Raw genomic sequence first — 6,133 nt, 5'->3', positions numbered from 1 at the left:
TACCGGTACGTTTCCATTTATTATTTAGTCAGTTATTTAATGGTATGCTTATGTTTATGATTCTGTTAGGTACTTTCTTAGTGAACTCTTTGCATGTTATTGTACTTTTTGACTCGGGTTCGAGTCGATCCTTTGTATCTAATTCCTTCACTAGGAGTCGTAATATGAATCTTGGAGAGTTAGGGTGTCCGTTGTGGGTTTCTATCGCTAACGAACACGAGGTTTCTGCATCGAGTGTTTATTAGGGTTGTGTCTTGGAGATTTTTGGGTTGCCTTATCTGATTGATCTGATTCTTATCCCCATGGGGGATGTGTGCGTGATAGTAGGGATGCATTGGATGAGCAGTTTTGGGGATAAGATTGAATGTGAGGGTCAGTGGGTGGTAGTTCGAACCCCAAGTGGGGGAGAACTGGTTATTTATGGAGAGGGTACCAGGATTGGGTCAACCATTTGTTCTGCTTCAAGGGCTCGACACTATATCCAGCATTATTGTATAGGTTATCTTACATATGTGACTGATATTTGAGTTGGGAATCAGGTTTTGGTTTCGCATGTGCCTATTGTTAGAGAGTTTGTTGATGTGTTCCCGGAGGAGTTACCTGGTCTGCCTTCTGAGAGGCAGGTTGAGTTCAGGATTGACATGGTTCCAGGTGTGACTCCGATTAATAAGGCGTCCTACCGATTGGCACCACTTGAGATGCAAGAGTTGTCCTCACAGCTTAAGGAGCTATTGGGAAAGCAGTTTATTAGGCCGAGCAGTTTGCCATGGGGAGCACCGATCTTGTTTTTCAAGAAGAATGATGGTTCACACTGGATGTGCATTGATTACCACGAGTTGAACAAGTTAACGGTGAAGAACCTTTACCCACTTATGCGAATTGATGACCTCTTTTATTAGTTACATGGTGTATCTTGGTTTTCCAAGATCGATTTGAGGTCGGGGTATTATCAGATGAGGGTTAGAGAGGAGGACATGGAGAAGACCGCATTTCAGACTCATTATGGTCATTAAGAGTTTATGGTGATGCCATTTGGGCTCACTAATACGCCTGCGGTAGTTGTGGATTTGATGAATTGGGGTCTGCAGGCCGATACTCGATCGATTAATCGTTATTTTCATTGATGATATCTTGGTGTATTCCAAGACCAGGGAGCATTATGAGGATCACCTTCGAGAGCTTTTGGGAGCTTTAAGAAGAGAAGGAATATATTCCAAGTTCTTGAAGTGTGAGTTTTGGTTACGAGATGTCCAGTTCTTAGGGCATCTCGTTAACTAGAATGAGATATTGGTTGATCCAGACAAGATTGAGGCTGTGATCTAGTGGGAGGTTCGAAAGTCTCCCTCGGAGATCAGGAGTCTCTTGGGATTAGCAGGGTATTATTAGAGATTATTCAAGACTTCTCCACGATTGTTGTACCCCTCACAAGTGTGACGAGGAGGAGCGTAGATTTCCATTGGGGGCCTAAGCAGTAGGCATCATTCGAGACTCTGAGACAGATGTTATGTGAGGCCCTAGTGTTGACCCTCCTTGAGGGTGTTGAGGATTTCATGGTATTTTGTGATGCATCCATCACCGTCCAGGGGGAAGTACTTATACAAGGAGTGTTGGTTTTGAGCATTCTAACACTCCTATGGTGTACATGCAACCCTATAAACCTTGGATCTATGTTTTCTCTATTATACATGCAAATAAGAACTTTCCAAGGCTTGAATCCAAACTAGTATATTATGAAGCAACTATACTACAAAGACTAGTTAGATGACATACCTTTTGGTGTAGATTGATGTCTTCAAGCTTTAAGAGCTTAGCCCCAATAGTGTGGAAGCCTCATGTGGAATCACAAATCACCAAAACACCTTGGAAGGCTTTAGAGAATATGGATACTTGGTTCTCTCTAGTGAAATCAGCTAGCCCTCTTAGTGTACCCACACTAGTGCCAATTTCACCAACCAAGGACATCTTTATATAGTATGGAGACTAGGGTTAAACCCATGACCTTTCATTTCATATGATCCATGGGTTAAACACTCCATGGACTATCCATGAAAGCTTAGCCCAAACTAAATGAACTTGGCCCATTCCATATATATAAGAGTCCATATTTAATTAGTTCATTTTTTATCACTTAACTAATTCTAAATTAAGTCTTGATAAATACTAATTAAATAATATGATTCCATATTAATATATTAGAACTTATAATATATTAATATTAATCATAAATATACTATTCTCGAAAGATTATCCATATAAATTATGTCGGTGAAGTGCAACCCAAATGGACCATGCCGGGTCGGGTCAAGTAGATACCAAATATAGTTATGGACTTAGACATTAATCCAACAGTCTCCCACTTGGATAAGTCTAAAACTATTATTGAGTATGACTTCAAAACCTAACTGGCAATCGTAGCTCTTAAAGCCGCTGTCGAACTCTGATCTTGTCAATGACTTGTCCATTAGATAAGGGATCATATATTCCTCCATTCTAGATGTCATATGGATTGAGACATGGATTATAATCATTCTCTCTGTCCATTTGTTGTTTCCCGATTTCCGATTCATGACGACTGACTGATTGAACAAATCAAAACAGTCCTGGCTTGGCCAAGCACTCACATGTGTCATCATTAAATCATCGAGGGGCCCACATATATCGCTTTTATCTCGAAGGTAAAAGGAATGGATAAACTTCGACTCATATGGCTTGTTCTACTACTTGTTGAATCATACACAAAGGCACGTTTTATAACACTGAGTTACCAAATGCGTTTTCGTGCAATCAATGTACAACCAACTCATAGTAACAACTCATATCTGTAGGTTTGAAGAATATAAGATATTATCGTCTCATGATCACTCGTGATAAAATCCATGAAGTGATTCCAATGAGCGCGGGTTGAATCCAATACTCAGAACTTATGAGCACTCATGAGTGTTGTAGCACAACTTCGTCCACCAACTTGGACCTCTACAAGCCAATTCATGATAGTCTTGATTCATATCTACTTCCAACATATGACTGACTGTGGATGGTTTGAATAACTTAGTCATTCCGGAAGAATAACCTAGTTATTATGGAAGTCAAAACATGCAAAGTGAAACACAAGAATAAATGAATCTAATATGGTATCAAACCCTATGAATATAAATAAACACTTTTATTTATCACCATACTGATTACTCATTATTCATTGTTTCGGTTTTATCAACTTTATACTTGAATTAAAAACACTAGTTGTCCCATGCTCCAAGCATGTACACTATGTTTCTCTTAAACAATAGTTTTGCCATACACCAAGTATGCACTCTATGTTTGTCTATGATCCTTACTTTTGTGAAATAAACCAATTGACCAAACTTTCAATGATTCTAATTTCACACTCCTAAATTGAAATCTGTTAGATTTTAAGCTTAAATGCACTACCCTCTTGCAATGAATGTGTACAAAGTCACACAGACTTGTAAACAACCATTACAGGGTATTCCAATGAAGACCTACTCCATGGACACAAAGCCTTGTTCAAAGTATGCATTGCTTTGAACATGCTTCTTGCACTAATTTTTTTTTTTCTAATCTTACACAGATTGCTTCCATCTATGGAGACAACTCTATATTCCCGTTTTGACTACCACTTCTGAACAAGAGTTGCCTCTTTTCAGACTATGTCAATATGGTCCTTCCAGTATTAACAATATACTTCCAACTGTCCTTGAGCTCCCAATCTTTGGTAAACCTTAGATTGTCCTCGACAATTGCTTAATCACTTTAGTCATATACAATTCTAGACACTGTTCCTCTTAATGCCCCAATGACATTTGGAAAATTCAGAAAGGGTAAAAATTATAACACATGTAATCGATCTTGTACCCAAGGTAAATGGGACAAGATTCATGATGTTTCACATAAAGACATGGTTCTAGACCAGTCTTTTGCCATAATAATTTTTGTTTGCCATATTCTCAAAATTTGACTATGAAAAGGGATCCCGTAATCATAGCCGAATTTTTGAGAACGCAATATATAGAATTTCCTTAAGTTGAGCCAATCCAACATGAAATTCATATATATATATATATATATATATATATATATATATATATATATATATATATGTATATATATATATTCTTGACTAAAATGATTAAAATCTCAATCAAAGCCTTTAGAATTAAAATGAAGTATAATTTCCTCTCCCTTAATTATAGCAAAACAACTTTTTCAACCCCTGCAACCTCACGAAGTGAAGCTTTTGTTTTCTATAATTAACACTGCTAACTTGCAATTCTTATCATAATTATCATTTCCCCATTAACATGATGATTATTAGCATAACACTTATGCTCCCACTAGCGTTGACATGTATCCAGAAATTATAGGACTTCTAGAAATAAATACTTTATTGACTTTCTTACCAGAGTTCAGATTTCTGATACTAGATTGCTTTGATAAGACTTTATCAAAATCATACACCTCTCTTAGATAGCTCACAGGTGTGTTTAAACAATTATGAAGAGGGATGTCGTAATCATAATGTTTAGACCTTTTGTCATTCCCACAATTGCTATCTACTCAAAATCTACTTAGTGAAAGAGTTTCCTTACCATCATTCCCATGAATCAAAGAGAAACCTTATGACACTTAGATTTTATGGTGTAAGTGTTCTTATCCATGTGAATTTGTCAAACCATAATCACAAGACTAGGTTAGTGATAAATCCAAGCTCATATGGATTGAACTTGTGCAATCTTAACTTCTTGCCACCTGGCAGCTCAAGGGCCTGCCATTGCTTCCTAGTAGGTATGCACACAATTGAGAACATGTAGAACTCAAATGTGTAGCCAACTTAACTGGAATGGGCACAGAAATGTCAACACGATAGGTTATAAACCTCTAGTTGTGTGCTAGTGATGAAATACAGGTTTTATTCATGATTGCTTCTTGAAACCCTTTCAGGATCTTTTAGACTCCCACTGTCTCCTTGACCTACAAGACTTTCTTGCCAAATATTCAAGAGATAGTGTGGATTCTAATTAAGACAAACACTTAACACAATTAGCCTTAGTTGGTCTTTGTTTTATCCAAAGCATCACAACTTACCAATTTCAAATGTACAAGAGTAGAAAACTTTTACTCTTACATTTGAAAAGTGTTTTAAACCTTCTTTAAGACATATCACTCAAGTTACAATCTTAGAGTATAACTCTATGAATTGTTTTGGAATGAAGTATGAATCATCTTCTTGATTTAACCACTTCAACAGTTCATAACTCCTCTTCTTAACTATCAGAATGTACTTAGAGGATGAATTGTGATAAGGTCTCAAAATCATTAAGACGATCTTAAAACATGATACTAAAGTACTCTCCCATATTTTCATATTTGAGAAACTTTTATCCTTCTGCCTAATTTGATTCTTCTTATTCGTTCTATCATACATTGAAAATTTTCCAATGCTTCAGAATTATACTTAAGCTTGTAAGTATAATCATATTTACTAAACCTTAGTAAATCATGACGAATAGTCTTATCCATCTTTTGTGGTGGACTTTGACAAGTGCACAAGAAAGTGTACTTGATCCCTTAGACCTTCTCTTGACTCACACATTCATGTGAACAAGCAGTTAGTCTTAATTTTCCAATGCTCGAAAGTTCTTATTCATCATACTATACAACTTACATGATTCCAAGTTTCTATCCAACTGAAACTTGGGTGATGAGAATCTTTCCTTATTTGGTAAATTTAGACACTACCACAAATGAAAGAATCAAATTCATATTTCCAATATTGCTATCAATGGAATCATATAAGAAACACCTTTTTTTTCCCAAATGCCATAGTAAGGATATTTTAAGATAAATAAAATTAAAAACTTTTCTTTTATTTTAAAACTTTGCGGAAAAACTAATCCTTACAATGCAAATGTATATGAAAACTTGTTGTCATTTATTCCTAAGCAATCTATCATAACTCTTAAGCTCCTGCTCAAAATTCTGATCACCGAACCATGCGATTGAAATCCATCTTCACGATCAGAATCAACATATACTTCCTTTAAGTTTCTTTACTTTTCTTTGATTCTTAAAACATCAACATGTGACCCAGCCACATCATGTAATAAGAATCTCC

Source organism: Lactuca sativa, chromosome 5 (genome assembly GCF_002870075.4).
Source record: "Lactuca sativa cultivar Salinas chromosome 5, Lsat_Salinas_v11, whole genome shotgun sequence".
NCBI lineage: Eukaryota > Viridiplantae > Streptophyta > Magnoliopsida > Asterales > Asteraceae > Lactuca > Lactuca sativa.
Note: the sequence above shows the minus strand (reverse complement) of the source record.